The sequence below is a fragment of the Humulus lupulus genome, chromosome 6, assembly GCF_963169125.1.
Source record: "Humulus lupulus chromosome 6, drHumLupu1.1, whole genome shotgun sequence".
Classification (NCBI taxonomy): domain Eukaryota; kingdom Viridiplantae; phylum Streptophyta; class Magnoliopsida; order Rosales; family Cannabaceae; genus Humulus; species Humulus lupulus.
This window is the reverse complement of record NC_084798.1, coordinates 140,675,880-140,685,558: the sequence shown is the minus strand read 5'-3', so window position 1 is coordinate 140,685,558 and position 9,679 is coordinate 140,675,880. Positions and strand designations below refer to the sequence as shown.

General features: G+C 43.0%; 28 non-coding genes across 28 annotated transcripts; all 28 read right to left on the bottom strand.

Annotated features, from left to right (window-relative positions):
* Positions 1 to 187: 187 nt before the first annotated feature.
* Positions 188 to 306, bottom strand: LOC133786586 (5S ribosomal RNA). The gene has a single exon (XR_009871738.1). It is a non-coding gene; the product is annotated as a 5S ribosomal RNA (ribosomal RNA).
* Positions 307 to 532: 226 nt separating this feature from the next.
* On the bottom strand, positions 533 to 651 carry LOC133786748 (5S ribosomal RNA). Its single transcript, XR_009871894.1, has one exon. It is a non-coding gene; the product is annotated as a 5S ribosomal RNA (ribosomal RNA).
* A 220-nt stretch (positions 652 to 871) lies between these two features.
* Positions 872 to 990, bottom strand: LOC133787036 (5S ribosomal RNA). The gene has a single exon (XR_009872170.1). It is a non-coding gene; the product is annotated as a 5S ribosomal RNA (ribosomal RNA).
* A 226-nt stretch (positions 991 to 1,216) lies between these two features.
* On the bottom strand, positions 1,217 to 1,335 carry LOC133786878 (5S ribosomal RNA). The gene has a single exon (XR_009872019.1). It is a non-coding gene; the product is annotated as a 5S ribosomal RNA (ribosomal RNA).
* A 220-nt stretch (positions 1,336 to 1,555) lies between these two features.
* LOC133787672 (5S ribosomal RNA) lies at positions 1,556 to 1,674 on the bottom strand. Its single transcript, XR_009872678.1, has one exon. It is a non-coding gene; the product is annotated as a 5S ribosomal RNA (ribosomal RNA).
* A 224-nt stretch (positions 1,675 to 1,898) lies between these two features.
* Positions 1,899 to 2,017, bottom strand: LOC133786939 (5S ribosomal RNA). Its single transcript, XR_009872077.1, has one exon. It is a non-coding gene; the product is annotated as a 5S ribosomal RNA (ribosomal RNA).
* Positions 2,018 to 2,242: 225 nt separating this feature from the next.
* Positions 2,243 to 2,361, bottom strand: LOC133787837 (5S ribosomal RNA). The gene has a single exon (XR_009872828.1). It is a non-coding gene; the product is annotated as a 5S ribosomal RNA (ribosomal RNA).
* Positions 2,362 to 2,588: 227 nt separating this feature from the next.
* On the bottom strand, positions 2,589 to 2,707 carry LOC133787983 (5S ribosomal RNA). The gene has a single exon (XR_009872968.1). It is a non-coding gene; the product is annotated as a 5S ribosomal RNA (ribosomal RNA).
* A 226-nt stretch (positions 2,708 to 2,933) lies between these two features.
* LOC133788101 (5S ribosomal RNA) lies at positions 2,934 to 3,052 on the bottom strand. The gene has a single exon (XR_009873079.1). It is a non-coding gene; the product is annotated as a 5S ribosomal RNA (ribosomal RNA).
* Positions 3,053 to 3,279: 227 nt separating this feature from the next.
* Positions 3,280 to 3,398, bottom strand: LOC133786706 (5S ribosomal RNA). The gene has a single exon (XR_009871850.1). It is a non-coding gene; the product is annotated as a 5S ribosomal RNA (ribosomal RNA).
* Positions 3,399 to 3,620: 222 nt separating this feature from the next.
* Positions 3,621 to 3,739, bottom strand: LOC133787519 (5S ribosomal RNA). Its single transcript, XR_009872536.1, has one exon. It is a non-coding gene; the product is annotated as a 5S ribosomal RNA (ribosomal RNA).
* A 224-nt stretch (positions 3,740 to 3,963) lies between these two features.
* On the bottom strand, positions 3,964 to 4,082 carry LOC133786938 (5S ribosomal RNA). Its single transcript, XR_009872076.1, has one exon. It is a non-coding gene; the product is annotated as a 5S ribosomal RNA (ribosomal RNA).
* Positions 4,083 to 4,307: 225 nt separating this feature from the next.
* LOC133787836 (5S ribosomal RNA) lies at positions 4,308 to 4,426 on the bottom strand. Its single transcript, XR_009872827.1, has one exon. It is a non-coding gene; the product is annotated as a 5S ribosomal RNA (ribosomal RNA).
* A 227-nt stretch (positions 4,427 to 4,653) lies between these two features.
* On the bottom strand, positions 4,654 to 4,772 carry LOC133787982 (5S ribosomal RNA). Its single transcript, XR_009872967.1, has one exon. It is a non-coding gene; the product is annotated as a 5S ribosomal RNA (ribosomal RNA).
* A 226-nt stretch (positions 4,773 to 4,998) lies between these two features.
* Positions 4,999 to 5,117, bottom strand: LOC133788100 (5S ribosomal RNA). Its single transcript, XR_009873078.1, has one exon. It is a non-coding gene; the product is annotated as a 5S ribosomal RNA (ribosomal RNA).
* Positions 5,118 to 5,344: 227 nt separating this feature from the next.
* LOC133786705 (5S ribosomal RNA) lies at positions 5,345 to 5,463 on the bottom strand. The gene has a single exon (XR_009871849.1). It is a non-coding gene; the product is annotated as a 5S ribosomal RNA (ribosomal RNA).
* Positions 5,464 to 5,685: 222 nt separating this feature from the next.
* LOC133787507 (5S ribosomal RNA) lies at positions 5,686 to 5,804 on the bottom strand. The gene has a single exon (XR_009872525.1). It is a non-coding gene; the product is annotated as a 5S ribosomal RNA (ribosomal RNA).
* Positions 5,805 to 6,029: 225 nt separating this feature from the next.
* On the bottom strand, positions 6,030 to 6,148 carry LOC133786857 (5S ribosomal RNA). Its single transcript, XR_009871998.1, has one exon. It is a non-coding gene; the product is annotated as a 5S ribosomal RNA (ribosomal RNA).
* A 226-nt stretch (positions 6,149 to 6,374) lies between these two features.
* On the bottom strand, positions 6,375 to 6,493 carry LOC133786596 (5S ribosomal RNA). Its single transcript, XR_009871747.1, has one exon. It is a non-coding gene; the product is annotated as a 5S ribosomal RNA (ribosomal RNA).
* Positions 6,494 to 6,718: 225 nt separating this feature from the next.
* On the bottom strand, positions 6,719 to 6,837 carry LOC133786533 (5S ribosomal RNA). The gene has a single exon (XR_009871689.1). It is a non-coding gene; the product is annotated as a 5S ribosomal RNA (ribosomal RNA).
* Positions 6,838 to 7,062: 225 nt separating this feature from the next.
* LOC133786716 (5S ribosomal RNA) lies at positions 7,063 to 7,181 on the bottom strand. The gene has a single exon (XR_009871859.1). It is a non-coding gene; the product is annotated as a 5S ribosomal RNA (ribosomal RNA).
* A 225-nt stretch (positions 7,182 to 7,406) lies between these two features.
* On the bottom strand, positions 7,407 to 7,525 carry LOC133787835 (5S ribosomal RNA). The gene has a single exon (XR_009872826.1). It is a non-coding gene; the product is annotated as a 5S ribosomal RNA (ribosomal RNA).
* Positions 7,526 to 7,751: 226 nt separating this feature from the next.
* LOC133787981 (5S ribosomal RNA) lies at positions 7,752 to 7,870 on the bottom strand. Its single transcript, XR_009872966.1, has one exon. It is a non-coding gene; the product is annotated as a 5S ribosomal RNA (ribosomal RNA).
* A 226-nt stretch (positions 7,871 to 8,096) lies between these two features.
* On the bottom strand, positions 8,097 to 8,215 carry LOC133787204 (5S ribosomal RNA). The gene has a single exon (XR_009872239.1). It is a non-coding gene; the product is annotated as a 5S ribosomal RNA (ribosomal RNA).
* Positions 8,216 to 8,441: 226 nt separating this feature from the next.
* Positions 8,442 to 8,560, bottom strand: LOC133786352 (5S ribosomal RNA). The gene has a single exon (XR_009871516.1). It is a non-coding gene; the product is annotated as a 5S ribosomal RNA (ribosomal RNA).
* A 226-nt stretch (positions 8,561 to 8,786) lies between these two features.
* Positions 8,787 to 8,905, bottom strand: LOC133786858 (5S ribosomal RNA). The gene has a single exon (XR_009871999.1). It is a non-coding gene; the product is annotated as a 5S ribosomal RNA (ribosomal RNA).
* A 220-nt stretch (positions 8,906 to 9,125) lies between these two features.
* Positions 9,126 to 9,244, bottom strand: LOC133788093 (5S ribosomal RNA). The gene has a single exon (XR_009873071.1). It is a non-coding gene; the product is annotated as a 5S ribosomal RNA (ribosomal RNA).
* A 225-nt stretch (positions 9,245 to 9,469) lies between these two features.
* On the bottom strand, positions 9,470 to 9,588 carry LOC133786977 (5S ribosomal RNA). The gene has a single exon (XR_009872114.1). It is a non-coding gene; the product is annotated as a 5S ribosomal RNA (ribosomal RNA).
* Between the last annotated feature and the right edge of the window lie 91 nt (positions 9,589 to 9,679).

Genomic DNA, 9,679 nt, shown 5'->3' with positions numbered 1-9,679 from the left:
CGCGTGTGTCCTCCCTTTTCTCCCTCGGCTCAACTCGGAACTTCTTCTTCGCTGCTTGTTAGTGACCACGGTGTTAACCCCTCTAGGGAAACGGAATAAATGACTCTTTAAAGATTTAAAATTGAAAATACAAACTTTTGAGCCGTAAGTGGGTTTCTGAAGAACAAAAAAAAAAATGATGTTTTCAGGGGTGCAACACGAGGACTTCCAAGGAGGTCACCCATCATAGTACTACTCTCGCCCAAGCACGCTTAACTGTGGAGTTCTGATGGGATCCGGTGCATTAATGCAGGTATGATCGAACCCGGAATGTTTGGTCCGCAATATTCATTTATAGCGAACGCGTGTGTCCTCCCATTTCTGCCTTGGATCATCTAGGAACTTCTTATCGCTTCTTGTTAGAGACCACAGTGTTAACCGCTCAAGGGAAACGGAATAAATGTCTCTTTAAAGATTTCAAACAGAAATTACAAACTTTTGAGCCGTAAGTGGGTTTTTGAAGAACAAAAAAAAAAAATTAATGTTGTTTTCAGGGGTGCTACACGAGGACTTCCCAGGAGGTCACCCATCCTAATACTACTCTCGCCCAAGCACGCTTATCTACGGAGTTCTGATGGGATTCGGTGCATTAGTGCTGGTATCATCGCACCCAGAATGTTTGGTCCGCAATATTCATTTATAGCGAACGCGTGTGTCCTCCCTTTTCTTTCTCGGATCAACTAGGAACTTCTTATTCGCTGCTTGTTAGTGACCACGGTCTTAACCTCTCAAAGGAAACAGAATAAATGACTCTTTAAATATTTTAAACAGAAAATACAAACTTTTGAGCCGTAAGTGGATTTTTGAAGAACAAAAAAAAATGATGTTTTCAGGGGTGCAACACGAAGACTTCCCAGGAGGTCACCCATCCTAGTACTACTCTCGCCCATGCACGCTTAACTGCGGAGTTCTGATGGGATCCGGTGCATTAGTGCAGGTATGATCGCACCCGGAATGTATGGTCCGCAATATTCATTTATAGCGAACGCGTGTGTCCTCCCATTTCTGCCTTGGATCATCTAGGAACTTCTTATTCGCTGCTTGTTAGTGACCACGGTGTTAACCCCTCAAGGGAAACGGAATAAATGTCTCTTTAAAGATTTAAAACAGAAATTACAAACTTTTGAGCCGTAAGTGGGTATTTGAAGAACAACAAAAAAAATAAATGTTGTTTTCAGGGGTGCTACACGAGGACTTCCCAGGAGGTCACCCATCCGAATACTAGTCTCGCCCAAGCACGCTTATCTGCGGAGTTCTGATGGGATTCGGTGCATTAGTGCTGGTATCATCGCACCCAGAATGTTTGGTCCGCAATATTCATTTATAGCGAACGCGTGTGTCCTCCCTTTTCTTTCTCGGATCAACTAGGAACTTCTTATTCGCTGCTTGTTAGTGACCACGGTCTTAACCTCTCAAAGGAAACAAAATAAATGACTCTATAAAGATTTTAAACAGAAAATACAAACTTTTGAGCCGTAAGTGGATTTTTGAAGAACAAAAAAAAATGATGTTTTCTGGGGTGCAACACGAAGACTTCCCAGGAGGTCACCCATCCTAGTACTACTCTCGCCCATGCACACTTAACTGCGGAGTTCTGATGGGATCCGGTGCATTAGTGCAGGTATGATCGCACCCGGAATGTTTGGTCCGCAATATTCATTTATAGCGAACGCGTGTGTCCTCCCATTTCTGCCTTGGATCATCTAGGAACTTCTTATTCGCTGCTTGTTAGTGACCACGGTGTTAACCCCTCAAGGGAAACGGAATAAATGTCTCTTTAAAGATTTAAAACAGAAATTACAAACTTTTGAGCCGTAAGTGGGTATTTGAAGAACAAAAAAAAAAAAATGTTGTTTTCACGGGTGCTACACGAGGACTTCCAAGGAGGTCACCCATCCTAATACTAGTCTCGCCCAAGCACGCTTATCTGCGGAGTTCTGATGGGATTCGGTGCATTAGTGCTGGTATGATCGCACCCAGAATGTTTGGTCCGCAATATTCATTTATAGCGAACGCGTGTGTCCTATCTTTTCTCCCTCGGATCGTCTAGGAACTTCTTATTCGCTGCCTGTTAGTGACCACGGTGTTAACCCCTCAAGCGAAACAGAATAAATGACTCTTTAAAGATTTAAAACAGAAAATACAAACTTTTGAGCTGTAAGTGGATTTTTTAAGAACAAAAAAAAAAAAAATGATGTTTTCAGGGGTGCAACACGAGGACTTCCAAGGAGGTCACCCATCCATGTACTACTCTCGCCCAAGCACGCTTAACTGCGGAGTTCTGATGGGATCCGGTGCATTAGTGCTGGTATGATCGCACCCGGAATGTTTGGTCCGCAATATTCATTTATAGCAAACGCGTGTGTCCTCCCTTTTCTCCCTCGGATCAACTAGGAACTTCTTATTCGCTGCTTGTTAGTGACCACGGTGTTAACCCCTCAAGGGAAACAGAATAAATGTCTCTTTCAAGATTTAAAACAGAAAATACAAACTTTTGAGCCGTAAGTGGGTTTTTGAAGAACAAAAAAAAAAAAAAAATGATGTTTTCAGGGGTGCAACACGAGGACTTCCCAGGAGGTCACCCATCCTAGTACAATTCTCGCCCAAACACGCTTAACTGCGGAGTTCTGATGGGATCCGGTGCATTAGAGCTGGTATGATCGCACCCGGAATGTTTGGTCCGCAATATTCATTTATAGCGAAAGCGTGTGTCCTCCCTTTTCTCCCTCGGATCAACTACGAATTTCTTATTAGCTGCTTGTTAGTGACCACGGTGTTAACCCCTCAAGGGAAACAGAATAAATGTCTCTTTCAAGATTTAAAACAGAAAATACAAACTTTTGAACCGTAAATGGGTTTTTGAAGAACAAAAAAAAAAAAAAATGATGTTTTCAGGGGTGCAACACGAGGACTTCCCAGGAGGTCACCCATCATAGTACTACTCTCGCCCAAGCACGCTTAACTGTGGAGTTCTGATGGGATCCGGTGCATTAATGTAGGTATGATCGCACCCGGAATCTTTGGTCCGCAATATTCATTTATAGCGAACGCGTGTGTCCTCCCATTTCTGCCTTGGATCATCTAGGAACTTCTTATTCGCTGCTTGTTAGTGACCACAGTGTTAACCCCTCAAGGGAAACGGAATAAATGTCTCTTTAAAGATTTCAAACAGAAATTACAAACTTTTGAGCCGTAAGTGGGTTTTTGAAGAACAAAAAAAAAAAAAAAATGTTGTTTTCAGGGGTGCTACACGAGGACTTCCCAGGAGGTCACCCATCCTAGTACAATTCTCGCCCAAACACGCTTAACTGCGAAGTTCTGATGGGATCCGGTGCATTAGAGCTGGTATGATCGCACCCGGAATGTTTGGTCCGCAATATTCATTTATAGCGAAAGCGTGTGTCCTCCCTTTTCTCCCTCGGATCAACTACGAACTTCTTATTCGCTGCTTGTTAGTGACCACGGTGTTAACCCCTCAAGGGAAACAGAATAAATGTCTCTTTCAAGATTTAAAACAGAAAATACAAACTTTTGAACCGTAAGTGGGTTTTTGAAGAACAAAAAAAAAAATGATGTTTTCAGGGGTGCAACACGAGGACTTCCCAGGAGGTCACCCATCCTAATACTACTCTCGCCCAAGCATGCTTAACTGCGGAGTTCTGATGGGATCCGGTGCATTAGTGCTGGTATGATCGCACCCGGAATGTTTGGTCCGCAATATTCATTTATAGCGAACGCGTGTGTCCTCCCTTTTCCCCCTCGGATCAACTAGGAACTTCTTATTCGCTGCTTGTTAGTGACCACGGTGTTAACCCCTCAAGGGAAACGGAATAAATGTCTCTTTAAAGATTTAAAACAGAAATTACAAACTTTTGAGCCGTAAGTGGGTATTTGAAGAACAAAAAAAAAAAAATGTTGTTTTCACGGGTGCTACACGAGGACTTCCAAGGAGGTCACCCATCCTAATACTAGTCTCGCCCAAGCACGCTTATCTGCGGAGTTCTGATGGGATTCGGTGCATTAGTGCTGGTATGATCGCACCCAGAATGTTTGGTCCGCAATATTCATTTATAGCGAACGCGTGTGTCCTATCTTTTCTCCCTCGGATCGTCTAGGAACTTCTTATTCGCTGCCTGTTAGTGACCACGGTGTTAACCCCTCAAGCGAAACAGAATAAATGACTCTTTAAAGATTTAAAACAGAAAATACAAACTTTTGAGCTGTAAGTGGATTTTTTAAGAACAAAAAAAAAAAAAATGATGTTTTCAGGGGTGCAACACGAGGACTTCCAAGGAGGTCACCCATCCATGTACTACTCTCGCCCAAGCACGCTTAACTGCGGAGTTCTGATGGGATCCGGTGCATTAGTGCTGGTATGATCGCACCCGGAATGTTTGGTCCGCAATATTCATTTATAGCAAACGCGTGTGTCCTCCCTTTTCTCCCTCGGATCAACTAGGAACTTCTTATTCGCTGCTTGTTAGTGACCACGGTGTTAACCCCTCAAGGGAAACAGAATAAATGTCTCTTTCAAGATTTAAAACAGAAAATACAAACTTTTGAGCCGTAAGTGGGTTTTTGAAGAACAAAAAAAAAAAAAAAATGATGTTTTCAGGGGTGCAACACGAGGACTTCCCAGGAGGTCACCCATCCTAGTACAATTCTCGCCCAAACACGCTTAACTGCGGAGTTCTGATGGGATCCGGTGCATTAGAGCTGGTATGATCGCACCCGGAATGTTTGGTCCGCAATATTCATTTATAGCGAAAGCGTGTGTCCTCCCTTTTCTCCCTCGGATCAACTACGAATTTCTTATTAGCTGCTTGTTAGTGACCACGGTGTTAACCCCTCAAGGGAAACAGAATAAATGTCTCTTTCAAGATTTAAAACAGAAAATACAAACTTTTGAACCGTAAGTGGGTTTTTGAAGAACAAAAAAAAAAAAAAATGATGTTTTCAGGGGTGCAACACGAGGACTTCCCAGGAGGTCACCCATCATAGTACTACTCTCGCCCAAGCACGCTTAACTGTGGAGTTCTGATGGGATCCGGTGCATTAATGTAGGTATGATCGCACCCGGAATCTTTGGTCCGCAATATTCATTTATAGCGAACGCGTGTGTCCTCCCATTTCTGCCTTGGATCATCTAGGAACTTCTTATTCGCTGCTTGTTAGTGACCACAGTGTTAACCCCTCAAGGGAAACGGAATAAATGTCTCTTTAAAGATTTCAAACAGAAATTACAAACTTTTGAGCCGTAAGTGGGTTTTTGAAGAACAAAAAAAAAAAAAAAATGTTGTTTTCAGGGGTGCTACACGAGGACTTCCCAGGAGGTCACCCATCCTAGTACAATTCTCGCCCAAACACGCTTAACTGCGAAGTTCTGATGGGATCCGGTGCATTAGAGCTGGTATGATCGCACCCGGAATGTTTGGTCCGCAATATTCATTTATAGCGAAAGCGTGTGTCCTCCCTTTTCTCCCTCGGATCAACTACGAACTTCTTATTCGCTGCTTGTTAGTGACCACGGTGTTAACCCCTCAAGGGAAACAGAATAAATGTCTCTTTCAAGATTTAAAACAGAAAATACAAACTTTTGAACCGTAAGTGGGTTTTTGAAGAACAAAAAAAAAAATGATGTTTTCAGGGGTGCAACACGAGGACTTCCCAGGAGGTCACCCATCCTAATACTACTCTCGCCCAAGCATGCTTAACTGCGGAGTTCTGATGGGATCCGGTGCATTAGTGCTGGTATGATCGCACCCGGAATGTTTGGTCCGCAATATTCATTTATAGCGAACGCGTGTGTCCTCCCTTTTCCCCCTCGGATCAACTAGGAACTTCTTATTCGCTGCTTCTTAGTGACCACGGTGTTAACCCCTCAAGGGAAACGGAATAAATGACTATTTAAATATTTGAAACAGAAAATACAAACTTTTGAGCCGTAAGTGGATTTTTGAAGAACCAAAAAAAAAAAAATGATGTTTTCAGGGGTGCAACATGAGGACTTCCCAGGAGGTCACCCATCCCAGTACTACTCTCGCCCAAGCATGCTTAACTGGGGAGTTCTGATGGGATCTGGTGCATTAGTGCTGGTATGATTGCACCTGGAATGTTTGGTCCGCAATAATCATTTGTAGCGTACGCGTGTGTCCTCCCTTTTCTCCCTCGGATCAACTAGGAACTTCTTATTCGCTGCTTGTTAGTGACCACGGTTTTATCCCATCAAGGGAAACGGAATAAATGACTCTTTAAAGATTTAAAATTGAAAATACAAACTTTTGAGCCATAAGTGGATTTTTGAAGAACAAAAAAATAAAAATATGATGTTTTCAGGTGTGCAACACGAGGACTTACCAGGAGGTCACCCATCCCAGTACTTCTCTCGTCCAAGCACGCTTAACTGCGGAGTTCTGATGGGATCCGGTGCATAAGTGCTGGTATGATCGCTCCCGGAATGTTTGGTCCCCATTATTCATTTATAGCGAACGCGTGTGTCCTCCCTTTTCACCCTCGGCTCAACTCGGAACTTCTTCTTCGCTGCTTGTTAGTGACCACGGTGTTAAACCCTCAAGGGAAACGGAATAAATGACTCTTTAAAGATTTAAAATTGAAAATACAAACTTTTGAGCCGTAAGTGGGTTTTTGAAGAACAAAAAAAAAAAAAATGATGTTTTCAGGGGTGCAACACGAGGACTTCCCAGGAGGTCACCCATCATAGTACTACTCTCGCCCAAGCACGCTTAACTGTGGAGTTCTGATGGGATCCGGTGCATTAATGCAGGTATGATCGAACACGGAATGTTTGGTCCGCAATATTCATTTATAGCGAACGCGTGTGTCCTCCCATTTCTGCCTTGGATCATCTAGGAACTTCTTATTCGCTGCTTGTTAGTGACCACGGTGTTAACCCCTCAAGGGAAACGGAATAAATGTCTCTTTAAAGATTTAAAACAGAAATTACAAACTTTTGAGCCGTAAGTGGGTATTTGAAGAACAAAAAATAAATAAATGTTGTTTTCAGGGGTGCTACACGAGGACTTCCCAGGAGGTCACCCATCCTAATACTAGTCTCGCCCAAGCACGCTTATCTGCGGAGTTCTGATGGGATTCGGTGCATTAGTGCTGGTATGATCGCACCCAGAATGTTTGGTCCACAATATTCATTTATAGCGAACGCGTGTGTCCTATCTTTTCTCCCTCGGATCGTCTAGGAACTTCTTATTCGCTACCTGTTAGTGACCACAGTGTTAACCCCTCAAGCGAAACAGAATAAATGACTCTTTAAAGATTTAAAACAGAAAATACAAACTTTTGAACCGTAAGTGGATTTTTTAAGAACAAAAAAAAAAAAAATGATGTTTTCAGGGGTGCAACACGAGGACTTCCAAGGAGGTCACCCATCCATGTACTACTCTCGCCCAAGCACGCTTAACTGCGGAGTTCTGATGGGATCCGGTGCATTAGTGCTGGTATGATCGCACCCGGAATGTTTGGTCCGCAATATTCATTTATAGCAAACGCGTGTGTCCTCCCTTTTCTCCCTCGGATCAACTAGGAACTTCTTATTCGCTGCTTGTTAGTGACCACGGTGTTAACCCCTCAAGGGAAACAAAATAAATGTCTCTTTCAAGATTTAAAACAGAAAATACAAACTTTTGAGCCGTAAGTGGGTTTTTGAAGAAAAAAACAAAAAAAAAATGATGTTTTCAGGGGTGCAACACGAGGACTTCCCAGGAGGTCACCCATCCTAGTACAATTCTCGCCCAAACACGCTTAACTGCGGAGTTCTGATGGGATCCGGTGCATTAGAGCTGGTATGATCGCACCCGGAATGTTTGGTCCGCAATATTCATTTATAGCGAAAGCGTGTGTCCTCCCTTTTCTCCCTCGGATCAACTACGAACTTCTTATTCGCTGCTTGTTAGTGACCACGGTGTTAACTCCTCAATGGAAACAGAATTAATGTCTCTTTCAAGATTTAAAACAGAAAATACAAACTTTTGAACCGTAAGTGGGTTTTTGAAGAACAAAAAAAAAAAAAAATGATGTTTTCAGGGGTGCAACACGAGGACTTCCCAGGAGGTCACCCATCATAGTACTACTCTCGCCCAAGCACGCTTAACTGTGGAGTTCTGATGGGATCCGGTGCATTAATGCAGGTATGATCGCACCCGGAATCTTTGGTCCGCAATATTCATTTATAGCGAACGCGTGTGTCCTCCCATTTCTGCCTTGGATCATCTAGGAACTTCTTATTCGCTGCTTGTTAGTGACCACAGTGTTAACCCCTCAAGGGAAACGGAATAAATGTCTCTTTAAAGATTTCAAACAGTAATTACAAACTTTTGAGCCGTAAGTGGGTTTTTGAAGAACAAAAAAAAAAAAAAATGTTGTTTTCAGGGGTGCAACACGAGGACTTCCCAGGAGGTCACCCATCATAGTACTACTCTCGCCCAAGCACGCTTAACTGTGGAGTTCTGATGGGATCCGGTGCATTAATGCAGGTATGATCGAACCCGGAATGTTTGGTCCGCAATATTCATTTATAGCGAACGCGTGTGTCCTCCCATTTCTGCCTTGGATCATCTAGGAACTTCTTATCGCTTCTTATTAGTGACCACGGTGTTAACCGCTCAAGGGAAACGGAATAAATGTCTCTTTAAAGATTTCAAACAGAAATTACAAACTTTTGAGCCGTAAGTGGGTTTTTGAAGAACAAAAAAAAAAAATAAATGTTGTTTTCAGGGGTGCTACACGAGGACTTCCCAGGAGGTCACCCATCCTAATACAACTCTCGCCCAAGCACGCTTATCTACGGAGTTCTGATGGGATTCGGTGCATTAGTGCTGGTATCATCGCACCCAGAATGTTTGGACCGCAATATTCATTTATAGCGAACGCGTGTGTCCTCCTTTTTCTCCCTCGGATCAACTAGGAACTTCTTATTCGCTGCTTGTTAGTGACCACGGTCTTAACCTCTCTAAGGAAACAGAATAAATGACTCTTTAAAGATTTTAAACAGAAAATACAAACTTTTGAGCCGTAAGTGGATTTTTGAAGAATAAAAAAAAATGATGTTTTCAGGGGTGCAACACGAATACTTCCCAGGAGGTCACCCATCCTAGTATTACTCTCGCCCATGCACGCTTAACTGCGGAGTTCTGATGGGATCCGGTGCATTAGTGCAGGTATGATCGCACCCGGAATGTTTGGTCCGCAATATTGATTTATAGCGAACGCGTGTGTCCTCCCATTTCTGCCTTGGATCATCTAGGAACTTCTTATTCGCTGCTTGTTAGTGACCACGGTGTTAACCCCTCAAGGGAAACGGAATAAATGTCTCTTTAAAGATTTAAAACAGAAATTACAAACTTTTGAGCCGTAAGTGGGTATTTGAAGAACAAAAAAAAAAAAAATGTTGTTTTCAGGGGTGCTACACGAGGACTTCCCAGGAGGTCACCCATCCTAATACTAGTCTCGCCCAAGCACGCTTATCTGCAGAGTTCTGATGGGATTCGATGCATTAGTGCTGGTATGATCGCACCCAGAATGTTTGGTCCGCAATATTCATTTATAGCGAACGCGTGTGTCCTATCTTTTCTCCCTCGGATCGTCTAGGAACTTCTTATTCGCTACC